Here is a 17,158-nt window from a genome sequence, read left to right as displayed (position 1 = left end):
ATTGGCTGGGCCTAGCAACCTGTCATTCAAAGCCACCTGGGTGCAAAAGGCAATATAGATATGGTAGCTGTAGCCCTTTGTCTCTCACCCTACAACCAACTCCAGGGGCTACTACCAACAGCAGAGGTAATGCATTTTGCAATGACAGTTTGGCTTAGTGTTTTACTTTCCTTTAGATTGCACCTATGCACTGACTTTCTCACTTCCCTAAATAAACTGGTTAATCTGATTTCTGGACTCGACTTGTTTCTGAACACTATTGTCATTTCCCCCCTGCCCTGCAATTGCTTAAAGTAAGACCACCTGGGTTATGCTACTCCTTTAATGTGCATTACTGTACATCAAATGTACTGCTTTAATGGTTGTCAATGGAACAAGGTGTTGCTATCCATCTTCCACAGAGGTTAAGGTTGGGCAAGACAAATTTGCTCAAACGTCAGTTGGTGGCATCCACATTAAAAACCAACACTCTTTTCCATAAACACTTTCCACTATTATTTTTACTAAAGAATGCCCAACAGGCTTTGACCGATAATAAATTAAAAGCTATTTAGGCGGTACTGACAGCAAGTCAGTACCGTAGTACCAAGCAACTTTAGAACCTTTCCAGAAACATTTTTAATGCAACTGTTTAGGGGAGTTTTTAATGACTGGTTTTTAATGTATTTTCAATCTTTATTGGAAGCCGACCAGCCAGATGAGGGATAATAATAATAATAATAATAATAATAATAATAATAATTACAACTTTTTTGTTGTTGTTGTTGTTGAAGGCACATTTTCTCAGTACACATCAGAAAAATACTCTGCCACTGTTTTTTCTGGTGCAGTGGATGTAATGGACAGGCAGGATGAGGAGTGGTGAGAGGCAGTGGTGGGAACCCCCAGGGGAAGAAAGTTCAGAGCCAGGGGCTATGTGGTGGAATGATGATGAGTGGTCAAATGGAGAAAAGGGAGCAGACTGGGAGGAAGAGGTGTTCAAAGCTGAAAGGGCAACAGGGTTTAGTGAGCAGGAAGAGGCTGTGGCAGAGAGAAGTCCAGAATCAAAGGCAGAAGCGAAGGCTGGAGAGGAGGAGGGGCCAAGAGGCAGAGATGAGGCAGGATCTTCTTGCTGTGACCAGCTCCCCTCCCAGGTCCCCCAGAACCTACAGAGGATCTTCAGTCCTCGCAACTGCCTCATTGAAGCAACACCTACTGCAAAGAGTTGCTGTGCTCACTAGGCTTGAGATGTTTTGTTTCTTTGAATAAAGAGTTAATCTTATTAACACTTTGTGAGTTATTACTGACCTGTTCCTGACTCCCACTTTGACAGAGCAACAGGAAGAGTGTGGAATAGCCAACATGGATTTCTACTGCCAATGGTCAGTTATTCTGATCCAAAACAATCCTCTTCCCCTGTGTCTTTCACCATTTTATTACTTTTTAAGGTATCTGTTTTATTAGTTGCTATTAATAAATTCATTTACTATTCATTATACACCTTTAAGGTAAAGGTAAAGGTACCCCTGCCCGTATGGGCCAGTCTTGCCAGACTCTAGGGTTGTGCGCCCATCTCACTCAAGAGGCCGGGGGCCAGCGCTGTCCAGAGACACTTCCAGGTCACGTGGCCAGCATGACATCGCTGCTCTGGCGAGCCAGAGCCGCACACGGAAACACCGTTTACCTTCCCGCTTGTAAGCGGTCCCTATTTATCTACTTGCACCCGGGGGTGCTTTCGAACTGCTAGGTTGGCAGGCGCTGGGACCGAATAATATAATTATAATAATAATAATAATATAATAATAATAATATACACCTTTAGGCGCCAGGCAAAAATGTTCCTTTTTAACCAGGCCTTTGGTTGACCTGATCAACATCCCATACCCTTTTAAAATGTGGCTCTTTTGGGGGAGGGGTATTATTGGGTTATTGCTTTTATTTTTATTTTATATACTGTGATCTTTTTATGTGAACCACCCTGAGGCCTCCAGGTATAGGGTGGTATATAAATTCAATAAATAAAAATAAATAAAAAACAGTCATCGGAAAAATGAAATAATTATTTATTAAAATGGTTTATTAGCTCACTTTCCAGGGTTCAAGGTGGTATGTGAATTAATAAAATACATTTAACAACGAAAGGGAAATAGGAAAATCCTGCCACCTAGCACAAACAAATCTAGCCAACTAGCTAAGCAAAAGACCTAACACCCCTTCTAAAAAATCAAAAGGGGAAATCAATGATTCTAGAGGAAAGTTCATTTAACAGCCTCTGATCAATGGGTGTAAATTGCTGCTCCTTGCCATGAAAGTCCTCAGTTCCACTGAGCTGAAACTCAGAGCTGGATCTAAGAAGTAGTGGGAGATATGAATGAAAGTGTTAAATCTCTTTCCAGTTTTATTCTTCAGAACACTAAGTAATCTCTAGTTAGAAGAAACTGTGAAGAAAACTTCCATTTCTTTTTTTTTATGATTTTTTTTATTTTATGTGATTTTTTAATAAGAAATCTTCCATTTCTGAATGAAAGATAAAACCAATATTTTCCATGCCTGTTTGCATTGATATTTCATATACCTACATCAAACAGTACCGGTTAATATTCATCATGGATTATAATGTTTTTGGTTGGCTACTGCACAACCAGAGAGGTAGTATATTTATAATTTTAGACCTGTCATTTGCAAGTTTAATACTGCTGAAGAATTTACACTTGGATTGTAATTGTGTGAATCCCAGTTTTGCAATGGTGGAAGGACATATTTATCAATTGGATATTTGAATTAGACCAAGATAACTGAAAATATAAAGGCATGTCTCTCAAGACTTTGGGGGATGGGTTAGGGCGTGGGATAGCAGTGTTTACTTGAAACCTCTGCTAGGCTCTTCTCTTTGCTGCACATTTAGAATAGTGGCACAGAGGACCAACACCATCTCCTCTTCACTTCTGTTTCAAGTACATTCCTTGATATGCTCTTTTACCTTTTCATGGGGAAGCTACCATTAAGCAAATGCAGCAATAGCGTTTTGCTTATTAATTTGTTGATTCCAGTCAAGAGGAAGGGAAACAAAGCATTTGTAGCAGCTAGAGCACTAGGCATATAATGGAAGCTATCACGCCACACATTAAGTCCCGTATCTTTATCAAAGAAAACAAAAACCAACATTGTAGCATTATTTCATGGAATTTCACAAGTTCCTTGGGTCATAAAACCTCAAATTATATCTGGTATACAACAATGAAAGGTTCTCTTTTGCACTTATCCATGTATATCCAAATATGCAGAGGCATACATTATTGTAATTAAAAATGAATTGCCCCCTACCTGAATCAAGAGTGGCTGGAAGATGAGTTCTATTGAAAATTCCAGTTTGAATAACTGACTTTAAAATCCTTTGCTTTTATGTGACTATTTCAAATCCTTTTCTGCATGTGACCTCTCTCTGTCGCTGGTTTTGAGAAGTGCCTTGAGGGGAAACTCCTCGGCTTTTTAGTTCTGCTTACGTTCCCTGGCTAGCTACTAAATCCCAAACTGCTGCTCATAAATACACAATTTTTTTTCAACGCAGAAAAAGAAGGCAATGTGCCAGATTTCTGAACATTTATAATCAGTCATTATTTTAGCTTGGCAACCACATATATTCAGAGCATGAGACTTTATTGCTGTATGCCATGTTATTCTTTTAATATGTACTCGCTTCGGGCCTGCGTTCCATTGAGTTCTATGGGACAAGCATGTAAAACTATATAATTGGATGCTTTATTATTGCTTATTTCACATAGCTATATCCCTAGGGTTTCTGCTGACCTGAACCTTGGTCAGCAACCATTTTAGCAGTTTTCAGGCTGCCAGTGTTACCTCTAGCAACCAACCAATCTTGCTGTTACTCACCAGCACTTGTTTCCCCACACCAGTACAGTGGTACCTCAGGTTAGGTACTTAATTCGTTCCGGAGGTCCGTTCTTAACCTGAAACTGTTCTTAACCTGAGGTACCACTTTAGCTAATGGGGTCTCCTGCTGCTGCCGCGCCACCGCTGCGCAATTTCTGTTCTCATCCTGAAGCAAAGTTCTTAACCTGAAGCACTATTTCTGGGTTAGCGGAGTCTGTAACCTGAAGCACATGTAACCTAAAGCGCATGTAACCTGAAGTGTATGTAACCTGAGGTACCACTGTATCCTGCTCCTGCTCCTCATGACCTTCCAGGATTGAGTATGAATAACTCCCATTCTCTCCCCTGCAGCTTTCTCCTCTTTCCCCTCCCCTTACAGGCCTCGAACATCCGATCTGGGGAGTTGGGGGACCCTCTGGAGATGATTTAGTGAGGAAAACAGGGGGAAGAGAATAAACAGAAGTGCTACTTCACCAGTGGAACTCCATGGCACTACTTAAGATATAACTCTTTGCTAGAAATGAAAGCTTTCAGGTCAGGCCCAGGATTTTGCCTTAGCACACGACACCACTGAGCATATTCTCAAGTTTCTGTCTCCTGCTTGGTGCCCTTCCTTTATCATTTTCATTAGCATTAGCATTATCATCATCATCATCATCATCATCATCATCATTTATGAAATTTGTATACTGCCTTATACCGTAAATCTCTGGGTGGCTTTTGCCTTGTGCCATTTTACAAATCTTGCTCCCTGATTCATTGACTGATGATGGACTTATTTTAGCCTGTCTGATTGTTGTTGAAGTAAAACAGCAATTTCTATTTAGCTAATAATCTTGTAACATAACTGCAATAATGGGAACTATATTCACTTTTCTTTCCCCCAACATAGTAGGCAGAGGAGGGGGCCATATCTACTTTCTGACAAGCATTTTATTTCTCATTTGGGTGTAAAATACTGAGGTCTACTCTCTGAAAGAAAATATTTCAAACTGTACATACCTCTTAAATATCTCCACCCCCTGGGCAAATACAAGAATACTATCAAAATACTGCACTAGATAGACTATAAGGTCCTTTAGCATTTCTCTTTCGACTAAGAGAAATTTATTATTTTATCAAAAATATAATCGAAAAGGCTCTGTTCCCCATAGTGCATGAGGGCTGACTCTCTTTAGCCCAGAAAGAAAATGCAGAAAGGTGCCAAACACTGGGGGGGGGGGGGGGAGGAAGGATTACTTCAGGTACACAAGCTAAAATGTCACTGAATATAACATAACTGGGAAGAGACCAGGACTGAAAATGGTTGCTAAGAGTGCCTTTGAAGAAGAACTGTTTGAATTTTCTTTTGAGCATCTGAAGGTCTCCTTCCTTCCCTATTCACCTCAACCAAAATAATAATTTGTAAATACTTATAGACAGTGCTTTTCTAGAAAAAGAGGTTCTGGAACTCACCATGACTGCCTTCCTTGTTCTCTTATAATAGCAATGGCACCCAACTGAGAGGTGTCGGAACTGAGTACAGGTGAGTTCCTGCTTAAGCACGCACAAAACACATTTCTTGACTTGAGAAGGCACACTTTTATGTACAGTGGTACCTCAGGTTAAGTACTTAATTCGTTCCGGAGGTCCGTACTTAACCTGAAACTGTTCTTAACCTGAAGCACCACTTTTAGCTAATGGGGCCTCCCGCTGCTGCCGCGCCGCCGGAGCCCAATTTCTGTTCTCATCCTGAAGCAAAGTTCTTAACCTGAAGCACTATTTCTGGGTTAGCGGAGTCTGTAACCTGAAGAGTATGTAAACTGAAGCGTATGTAACCTGAGGTACCACTGTATTAGAGTTTCTAGCTGCTTGGACAGAACCTATGATGGATCTGGATGGGAACACACCCATTTTTAAAAAAATGTTTCCGAACAGAATCTTGCCATCTTCAAAGATATAAATTCTATACTGTAACTTATCATGGGGTTATGTAAAAGAGATGTGATGATAACACAGGGAGATAAGATATGTTTTCTAGTTTCTTAACATACATGCACAAACAGGTATTTTATAAAACTTTCCAAGTTGAGAGAGGGAAAAAAATTAAAAGTTCCAGTCACCATTTGTTGCTTTCAAACTGTAATTTAGTATCCTAGATCTACTGTTTCCTGTCCCTTGTCCATCAAAGAGAGTTAACAGTAGAACCTTTATCTAGAAAAATTGTCATACTAAGTCTTTCAGATATGATTTGTCTACACCCAAATTTATTGCAGACCAGTGCCAAGTCCACTTTGGTTGAGCCTTCAGATAGATGTATCACACCAGCTATGCTGAAGCCTTCTTGGAATTGCTTCATCGATCCAAGTTGCATTTCTGCCTGAGTGAGAATGTGCGGGGGGCGGGGGGACTGTGCATTTCTCCAATGAGTTTAGAATAATGAACAAACTCTTTCACAAAGGACTCTCTCACATACACCACTGAGATAGCTGAAGAAAACCCTTCTTTAAAAACTAGAAGACAAACCTTTTGCTGTAGAACAACACATATTGCATAAACATGGAGGTGCATTTTAATTTAGCGGCAGCTGAACAAGGAGAAGATCAGATTAAAAGTCAGAGCGAGCTCTGCAAAACAACACCATACATGTTTGGGCTACAGTAAGTAGACATGCTGGTCCAGAAGGTTAATCAGATCTAGATAACAAAGAGAACTTGCTCCCTAAACATTGCTAAGCAAGACTGACAACTGTTGTCATCACTACTGATAAACATCAGCAGGTCTTACAGAAAAAGATAACATATATGTACCAGAAACTATCTGAAGTGAAAGATGAGGACCAAATTCACCCCAAATTAGTTCTCTGCCTCCCCTCCATCCCCTACAGTTAGTCTAAAATAAAATTTTTTAATGCCAAACTAATTTTAGACAGAAACACATACAACAGTTTTCAACACAAGCAGAAAATATTTAAATAAGCATTTGTCCTGACATGGTGCAGCTGCACAATGATGACTATGCATCATTCTGTCTTTATTCCTTATTCATGCTGCTAGATAAGTATCTGAAAATCTACAAAAAGTGCAGATCTGCCATCCTGGAGCTAAACTAAAAAAACAACCGCAAAAGAAACAGGATCCAAAAAGCTATGAAGCTAGTTCTGTGAGCCCAGGGGGACTTTAGACTTGTTTTTCTCTAATAGCAGCCACCCCCGCCATCACCATGCCACATGGCAAACTGTATTTTGAAGCTGAGAGGAGTTTCAAAAGTAGTTTGTGATAAGTCACAAGGCTCAGTTTTTCAGACTTTTAAAAAATAAAAATAAATGCATAGGTTAACAGGAGCCCAAGTAGTCCTTTGCATCAAGCTACCTTCATCTAGAAGCTGAACATTTCCCCAGAATCTGTACCAATAAGGGCCTCTCTGCTCCACTCTTGGTATGAAATAACCAGCCATTTCTAATTTTCACTCCATGTTCCCTCAAGATGGCATTTCTATTTGAATGTATATGGCATTCAAACCACATTTTGTAGACCTGTGGAAGTCAGTGTCCCTGCCACTATCCCATACTGTGAGGGCACAATAAAATAAATTTAAGTAACAAAATGAATATTTCATAAATGAGTAACAAAACATATATGGGTTTAACAAATAATGAAATGAAAGCAGGTTTTGATAATTAACAATGACTTAGCATCCCTGTTAAAAGGCACAAGAGACTTGCTGCAAGGAGGTGGGATACAGTACTCTTAATCTCTGTCAGTGTAATGGAGAAAGGCTAATATATATCTTGGAGTCATGTTGACTAATCATGCAGAAAGGTAGAAGACATACAGTTGATATCATCATGCAAATCAAAGAAGCCTCTGGAGATTGCTAGCCTTATTTTTCTCTCCCAGGTGGACAATTCAGTTCCACCAGGGCCACCAACGTGGAGAGACAAAAAAACACTTTACTTGGCACTGAACACAGAAGACAGAGAATGATGACAAACACTTACCGTAATGTGCAAAGCCAGAAGAGCAGAAGGAGCAGACACCATCCCATTAATGGAAGCACAGTAAAAAGCTTGAAACAGAACTACCATCAACATTGGCAACTCATGATTAGAACACAGAGTCTCAAGAGCTGGAAGGGTTCATAAATGCAATCAGGCTCCATCATTTTTAAATGCAAAACAATGTGTTCCTTCTGTAAATTCAAACAGTATTATCTATTTCCTTTCCAGCTGAAATGACCTCCCCCACAGGCTTTGCACTTCAACTACAATTCACTATCAGGCAAAAAATAAATTAAAAATGGTACCGATATGTGAAAACCTGAGGCAATCACAGTGATTTGCTCCGGGTGTGGGTGTGTGGAATACATGCACTTAAGGTAGAGAACAAGTTATGTAAAAAACCCCACAAAAAACCCTATGTTTCTTTTATGAAAAGATAAATAAAATAATGAGAAAAACACAGTGGAAGTCAAGCTTCAACAGCAAGGGAAATGGCACACAAGAAACATGGTACCTTGACCTCCATATAAAACAAAGTGCACTGTACTATTTCCTCATCTGTTTACTAGCAACAGTAGACAAATGATGGTTTAAAAATAAGCATAAGAAGCAGGCCAGTCAAATCAACCACAGTTAAAGCCCTGCCATTCACACAGCCAAAAACATTTCTCAACAAGTCCCAGAGATTCACACCCTGGATTCTGTACGCTTGTGCCAATGTCTCTGTAATGCTGACATCACATCACTCCATAGCACAGCTATTGACCTGCTTAGGACAATCCCAACAACTTAAGGTTTGGAATTGGCAAGTCTCAGAACCCTGGTCAGCAAATCATTTGTCTGGAGGGTCATGTTGAAAAAAGAAGTAAGGGTCAAAGGCCCTTTTTCATTTCTCGGTTCCTGCAGTGGCTTGTTAGTTAAATCTGTGTTCCCGCTGCTGTCCCTTTTTCTAAATCTCGTGCCCTCCTAGATTGGTGATACTTCTTCAGGTTTGACTCAGGAGCTTTCGGCTGCTGATCCATATCAGCTATCTGCACCAATGCAGGTAGTTCTATTAGGCTGAGAGAGAAGGCAATGAACGTTTGGCTAGAGATCAGGGCAAATGCACTGATCTCTGAGGCCCTGCTTCCGAACTAATGATTGTAAAACAACTTGTGAAGAATTCACGCAACTGATTTGTGTGTGATCAAGTCACTACACAGGGACTTCTCAGGAGATTTTGGCACACTGGATAAGCACCATGCTCTGTCACCAAATATAATTTTGTAAGGCATTTGAAAATTGGGTTGTGATGAGTCACTATCTCAACACATGCCAAAATATTCACAAGTCTGCTTCACCAAACTAACATTTCCAGGAAACAGTAGGATTTAGACATGGAAATACAGAAATGAGGTCAGTTACTGGGACGGTTTGCACTAAACCCCACCTCCAACCTTCTCTAGCAACTTTCTCCTGAGTAACGACTGGGAGAAGCCAGGTTTATTGCAGATTTTTGTAGAAGTTCCTTCTGAAGCTGTGTGTGTGGCAGTCAAACAGTGCTCCTCTTTGCTTTTATTCTTCACAAGCTAACAGGTATCTAACTGAAAGTCTGGTTCCTATTTGTAGGTATAATAGGGGAAGCCAATTCTCACATGGCTCCCAGATCTTATAGGTATACATGATTCAAAAGGAAATAACTAAAACAGGAACCTTAGCCCAAAGCTTTTCAAGTCCCTGAGGCCTGTTAGTTATTGCCATTCGGCAATTTATTGTTCAGCATTTCTAATGAAGGGGGTGGGTTACAAATATTATGTATTCTTGTTCACTTATTTACATTCTAAAATGCCCTGTGAGTTGTGCAAAGGACGGCATATAAATTATACCTAAATAAACAAATGTTGTCCATGACACAGGGGTGGGTCTCAAACCGTAGTCTTCAACAGCTAGTCTCCAGCAACTTACCACATGTGCCACGTAGAACAGGGACTACAGTTCCAGCCTGAAAGGACTCCTCCCATCTCTCCTAGCTTCATACCGTCAGTTAACTCCCTAAGCCAGTTGGCACACATCAGTTCCTGTAAAACCTTTGTTGCCAAGCCAGGTCATTAGTCTGAACGACTTGTTGCTAAATTGTTATGCGTTGCCTTCCTTCCTGACCATCAGCTTAGTTTTGACTACACCTTCTGCCTCTGGCACTTTCATGCTCACTGCTTATAAAAGAACCAGGTTTTTCCCACCTGTGGCTGTCCTGGTCTTCTTCTTTGGCATCACTCATAGCCGAATAAGATTGTCTTCCATGAACACAGTCTTAACAGTGAGTCTGTAAGTGACTGTGGAGACCTCTTTAATGGGGGGGGGGGAATCTACATGCATTTTCTATGGACTTTTAAAAACTGCCTGCATGGATCCAACAACAAAACATAAAATTAATGAAGTATTTAACATGCACAATTTGGGGAACAATGTTTCTTATCAGTTTGGAGGCATGGCTCCATCATCTTCATTAAAACGTAATACAGTGGTACCTCAGGTTACATACGCTTCAGGTTACATATGCTTCTAACCCAGAAATATTACCTCGGGTTAAGAACTTTGCTCCAGGATGAGAACAGAAATCAAGCTCCGGCGGCGCAGCAGCAGCAGGAGGAGGCCCCATTAGCTAAAGTGGTGCTTCAGGTTAAGAACGGACCTCCGGAACGAACTAAGTACTTAACCTGAGGCACCATTGTAATGATGAGCATGTAAAACCTTTTTTCAAAATTACTACCATGTTTATCAGGAGGATTGTAAGTTTAAATGCAGCTAATTTCAGATTAAACAAAATACAAATAAGGGAAATGCTTTGAATATGCACTAAAATTTCCATGCTTAAAAAACAACAGCAAAAAACAGTATGTGTAATTTTTTATATATATACAAAAGCACAACATCCACAACTTCAGGAACATTCTTCAAAGCAGAAAAGCAAACCTTCAAAGTCTCTAGAAGCAAATCAATACCCTCCATGAAATGGCAATGAACTCTCATCTTTACCAAGTAAACAAACAAATGATAAAAAACCCTTTATACTCTCCTAAACTCTGCCAAAACTTACAAAACAGTGGCAGAAAGTGTACTTTAGTTTTCTTTCGATGGCCAAGAATTTCTATAACAAGTCATCCTTGGACACAGTTCCAAGAAAGTAATCTGGGAACATGTCTGGCCGCTTTCAGATAATTTTGATTCGGCACATTCTATAAACAGAAGGCATGAGGAAACATGAAAACTTCACAATGCTGACAACATCAGTGAGTACTTTCAACTCTAAACTCACACTTTGTCCTTCTAAATATCTCTGAGTTGAGGGAGAACCCCCTTTTCCTTTGTTGTCTTAATGGCGCATCACCTAGGTGATCACCTCAACATAGGAAGCTAGCCTGGCCTATACAGTGGTACCTCTAGTTACAAACTTAATTCATTCTGGAGGTCCGTTCTTAACCTGAAACTGTTCTTAACTAGAGGCGTGCTTTCACTAATGGCGCCTCTTGCTGCCGCTGCACCGCAGGCACATGATTTCCATTCTCATCCTGGGGCAAAGTTCTCAACTCAAGGTAACTCTTCCAGGTTAGCGGAGTTTGTAACCTGAGGCATCTGTAACCTGAGGTGTTTGTAACTCGAGGTAATACCACTGTATTTTAACAGTTGCAGGATCTTACATATAGCCTACTTCCTCTCCGTCAAACTCTTAACAATATAAAGAATTGAAGAGCAGCCCAGGGATCAAGGAACTCTGTGGGCAGAGCTTACATGACCATAAATAAGCTTTTAAGTGAATTGTTCTGGTGAATCCACAATTCTGGTCCAGTTTCCATCTTCACATGTTCAGGCAATTACTGTCTGTAACAGCAACAGCACTCCATAACATCCAGGCCAAACCCCCTTATTTAGACTAAATAATCCAGTTTCAACACACATTATCTGCACCATTTTTCAACAAATATAGTTAAGTGTCCATTACTTTAAATTAAACCAACTATCATCACCATCACCACTATTCTGGGCACTGACCTTCTAAATCTGCTGTAACCACAACTGTTAAGCGGCAATCAATTCATTCTTCCATGGCTGCTTTCCTGAAATGAACATTTGATCAATGCAATTTCAGTCTTAGGATTCTCATGAAGTTAAACATAATAGTGAAATAAAGAAATATACAGCAGTAGGAAAACATTCTAGTTTGTTTTAGCTACAATTATTTAAAAGCATATTGTCTTCCAAATGTAATACCTGACTTCTATTCTTTTCAGCAGAACACTGTCACACTAGTTACTGCAATTCCTTGACTACTAAAATCATAATATTTAGGGAGAAATGCTTGTTAGGCATAGAGGGAAAGCTACCACAACTCAAAACTGGACTTCGCTTTTCTTCCTTCTTCTAGGAATTGACTCAAGCACAAGAGAAATATTCAGTGAAAAAAGGAAGAAATGATGACTTCATCAGAAGGCAGACTTATTAGGTAATTAAGTATCATTGGATTCAGTGGAATTTATTTTCAGCTAACAACATTTAGGATTGGGCTGTAAAAACAAACTGAACAAGCTGAAAAAGTAACACTGGCATGGTATTTATATTATTTATCAATACATATCTATCCAATATTTCTTCCGTGAGAGAGGCTGAAGAGAGTTTATGCAGGAGCTTTTAGGAGGTATCCAATCTAGATGCTTAAACAGACTGCTTATGTTCAGCAGGATAGTAGCATTATGTTCCTTCAAATCATTCCTGGGATCTGCGCTGTATGTCTAAGGTACATGCTTCTTAAAACTTGTTTATTTTCATCACACTTTTAAACAGTCTCATGAACAGACCACTTAAAGCACTCATCTGAACTCTTCCTTTTGTATGCTATGGAATAGAATTGTTCTAAATTCTTATTGTTGTTTTTGAAATAGTGTGAACAATCATCTTGAGCATTTATCAGAAAAAGCAGCAGCAATGACAAACAGTAACAATCAAGACTTCAAATACAAATTGCATCCACAAAAAAGTACAAATTCAACTGCCACTAACATATAGCATATATGGAGAAAACAACAGCTATTTCTCTCTGATATAAGCCATAATCTATGATGATGGCAAACACATACTATGAATTATAATCAAATGATGTGTCTGAAAGCCTAATTTCATAATAGTGCACATTAAAACAGGGTCAACTTGCTAAATCGAAAACAATAAAAGGGATTATGACTGTCATTGAAGGGAGGGTGAACAGCAATTAAATATGTCCATTAATATTGGTTGAATACACCTTTTGACCAGAGGCATCCATTTAAAGAAGCAATTAGATAATTATTATGAAGACCAAGCTTCATAAAAGCATTCTGTTTCTTTTTTTAAAAAAAGGTAATTGTAATGTCACACAGCTTCGCTTGTGAATAAAAAAGAAAATGAAAGACAAATAGGACAAGAATTTCCTCCATGTAAATCTTTCTTAAACCTCAGGCTCTTTATATCCTAAATAAACAGCAGCAGCAGCACCTATGATTTTAGAACGCCAGTGTGGTGTAATGGTTAGGGTGTCAGACTAGGGTAAGAGAAACCACAGTTCAAATTCTCACTCCATAATGAATTTCACTGGGTGACCAGGGCCTGTCGCTCAGCCTAAACTACATCACAGGGTTGTTGTGAGGATAGCCAAGCAATTCTGAACATATCATATCATATATTTATTTATATTTTATCTAGAAAACACATTTAAATCACCATACTAAACAAAAACTGTTCCATGTTCCCCATCTGGTTCATTCACTCCTGCTAAAATCTGCACTAGTAAGGACAGTCTGGTCTTTTAAATCTGCCTATAGAATAAGGTAAGGTAAAAAAGATAAAGGACCCCTGAACGGTTAAGTCCAGTCAAAGGCAACAATGGGGTTGCGGCGCTCATCTCACTTTCAGGCTGAGGGAGCCGACCTTTGTCCACAGATAGCTTTCTGGGTCATGTGGCCAACATGACTAAACCGCTTCTGGAGCAATGGGACACTGTGACAGAAGCCAGAGCGCACGGAAACGCCATTTACCTTCCTGCCGCAGTGGTACCTATTTATCTACTTGCATTGGCATGCTTTCAAACTGCTAGGCTGGCAGGAGCTGGGACAGAACAACGGGAGCTCACTCCATCGCAGGGATTCGAACCGCCGACCTTCTGATCGGCAAGCCCAAGAGGCTCAGTGGTTTAGACCACAGTGCCACCTACAGAATATATCAACTCCGTTGCAAGACTAAGTTCAAAATGAATGTTTCCGCAAGCACGCAATGAGATGACTCAACAGCTTCCTGCACTTTGGAACCCTGCAAGCAACCAGAAAGACCAGTTGTATCCTGATGCAAATGCACCAGCAGATAAAAAGTGAAATATGCCATACTTTATTTTACAATATTTAAACATGCCCATCCTCTCAAAGTGAGCAACTAGCAGCTTCTCATGACAAATATTTATTCAGTAATTTTGACTGCCACTGAAGAAATATTTTTCAATTTAAAGGTTATACCCAACAAAGGATTGAAACTGTTCTAACTAGTTTCTTTAACCTGAATCATAGTGCATCTCAATATATCTTTATGTTTCAGTAGAGCTGAATCTAATCCAAACAACATTTTAAAATTATTCAATTATTCTCTCCAATTACATGATAGTAAGGATGGCAAAGGATGATGAAAAAGGGGGAGGGGGGGAAGGGTACAAATGGCTTTTAGGGGTCATTAAGCTTTTCAAAGTCTTAAAGCTCTTTTAAAGCTCCGGCACATCAAACCTACTAATTAAGTAACAGTGCTAACTCGTGAAAAACATGCTCACAATCAGCCAACTCTAAACTGTAATGTTTGCTTTTCTGCAATTATGTACAAGTAGGAGACACTTTTTCCAACTATATTGATTTTTCCTATTCGTCCCTGACTTTTCCAATTAGAAAATCCCGCCCCCCGCAAAACAAAGCAAAAAAATCTCTTTAAAAGCGAGAATATCATTCTCCCCCACAGAGTGTACAAGCTAACTTCAGCAGACACGACCTTTAGAAAGCACTAATAATGTTCACCCTGTGCTTGGAGGCACTTTGACACATTAGCACTTGGAAAGATCTCCAGGCAGTAGTTTATCAGCAGGGCCCATCCAGGCATGATGAGCACTTTCACAGTGCATTAGCATATATCTAGAGAAAGAATGCTCTGGTCTGAAAGGGCTTTTTATTGCTGGAGCGACCTTAAAGTAAAAAGGGAAAGAGTCCCACTCAAGTTCTCCCTAATATCCAGAAGTGTTTGCCGTGTGACCCACAACTCCATTTATTTATTTGTTATCAAATGCTTCATGCCATGAGCCTCTAGACCAGGGGTAGGTAAACAAAGGCCCAGGGGCCGGATGCGGCCCATTCGCCTTCTCAATCCGGCCCGCAGATGGTCCGGGAATCAGCGTGTTTTTACATGAGTAGAATGTGTCCTTTTATTTAAATTGCATGTCTGGGTTATTTGTGCGGCCTGCCTAGTGTTTTTACATGAGTAGAATGTGTCCTTTTATTTAAATGTATCTCTGGGTTATTTGTGGGGCATAGGAATTTGTTCATTCCCCCCCCCCCAAAAAAAAATATAGTCCTGCCCACCACATGGTCTGAGGGATGGTGGACCAGCGCACGGCTGAAAAAGGCTGCTGACCCCTGCTCTAGACCCAGTACTGTTAAAGAGCACAGGATCTCGAAAGATTTACAGAAGGTAACAGAAGGTTTGTTTTACGTTTAGACCCCTCTGTAGGGATGGGCAGTATCTGGTTTTCAACATCACAATATAGCACCAGCTAAATATAATGATATATCACGATATATATCTGCGGTGGTGGGGGGCCTTGCTGGGTATTCAGTGATATGGTGGTTTATTGCACAGCCCTACCCCTCAGTCAACCTAGCAGTTCGAAAGCATTCAGTGCAAGTAGATAAATAGGTACCACTCCGGCGGGAAGGTAAACGGCGTTTCTGTGCACTACTCTGGTTTGCCAGAAGTGGCTTAGTCATGCTGGCCACACGACCCGGAAGCTGTACGCCGGCTCCCTCGGCCACTAAAGCGAGATGAGCACCGCAACCCCAAAGTCGGCCGCAACTGGACCTAACGGTCAGGGGTCCCTTTACCTTTACCTTACCCCTCAGTCATCAAAACTGAGTTCAAATGGTTTGCTACATTTCTAGGATTCCATGTTAAACAGCAGTGCTAAAACCACACAACAGCAGAGGCCAAAGGGCAGTTGACAGTACAAGTGTTTATGTGTTTTACTTTCTACTTGATTTTAAAAACCAGTCAGGGGCTGGAACCTTCTCCAATGCAGACTGCAGGTACTCCTGTATATAGCGTACGTATTGTATGTTTCTCTGCACAACCAACTGCAGTGCTCTAAAGAGTAGACTCAATCCTGAGATGGTAGACAGGGTTGCAAACTAACCTGCTGCCCCTTCTCTCTATGCCCTCTATTGTGCCCCATTTTTCCATGCATCTTGAAGATGGACCATCTGTCTGCAGCTGCCGCTGCAAAGCTTCCAGGTAATCATAGCTCAGTGGTAGACCACATTCAGATGGTCCCGGCTTCAATTGCTGGCAGCTCTAGCTAAGCACATCAAGAAATAGGTGGTGTGAAATAACTTTACCTAGAGAGCAGCTGACAGTCAGAGAAGAGAATACTGCACTTACATGCACTAATAGTCTGACCTGGAGAATGGCAGCTTCCTATGTGATGAGTTGGATTAATTCAGCTTATAACACTTTATCCTACCTTAACACACATGGTACTTAGATCAGAAAAAGTGCTAGTTTCTCTACATTCATAAGCAAAGGTTATATGAATTTGAAGTCACAACTGACAGAAAACAAAGCAATAATATTTGGATGATTCAAAGAGAGAATATCAAAATGGTTGAACAATAAGAACATTTCCAGAATCTCCTGATATCGTCTTCATTCAGCAAGGCCTACAGGATATTATCAAAGTCCTATTAAATATTATATAAACTCACACTGATTCACTTCCCAAACAGAACTGAGTCACAAAGTTGATGATCTCCCTAGTGTAAACTCGGCTAACTTCAATGAAACAACCCCAGGGAGTACAAGTGCTACAGATTCTCACCCACACTGCTTCACATCAAGGTAACTTGCAATTTAAATTTACTACCTACAGCTAAGCCAAAATAAAGAATTTGCTGTGATTCAAACCTACTGGCATTTACAAGTATACAGACATGTGCAGTGACAGTGCTGTGCTAGAAAGAACTTCAGAAAACCTTTCCTAATTATCTAGAAAGCAGTGCGAAA

The 17,158-nt window shown here is 40.2% G+C and overlaps 1 protein-coding gene and 1 long non-coding RNA gene across 4 annotated transcripts in view; one reads left to right on the top strand and one right to left on the bottom strand.

The window, feature by feature from the left end:
* Window positions 1-17,158, bottom strand: part of LDLRAD4 (low density lipoprotein receptor class A domain containing 4) — a 266,839-nt gene that overhangs the window by 176,202 nt on the left and 73,479 nt on the right. The window contains exon 3 of one of the 3 annotated variants that reach the window (XM_077933181.1): window positions 11,879-11,943. The exons of the other annotated variants lie outside the window; for them this stretch is intronic. The gene's annotated coding sequence lies outside the window, so the exon portion shown is untranslated. The remainder of the gene's footprint in view (window positions 1-11,878; window positions 11,944-17,158) is intronic. 3 annotated transcript variants of the gene reach the window in all.
* LOC144328720 (uncharacterized) lies at window positions 10,933-16,982 on the top strand. Its single transcript, XR_013393962.1, has 3 exons — window positions 10,933-11,118; window positions 12,252-12,329; window positions 16,882-16,982. It is a non-coding gene; the product is annotated as an uncharacterized LOC144328720 (long non-coding RNA).

The sequence above is a fragment of the Podarcis muralis genome, chromosome 8, assembly GCF_964188315.1.
Source record: "Podarcis muralis chromosome 8, rPodMur119.hap1.1, whole genome shotgun sequence".
Lineage (NCBI taxonomy): Eukaryota > Metazoa > Chordata > Lepidosauria > Squamata > Lacertidae > Podarcis > Podarcis muralis.
Note: the sequence above shows the minus strand (reverse complement) of the source record. Positions and strands in the feature narration are given on the sequence as shown.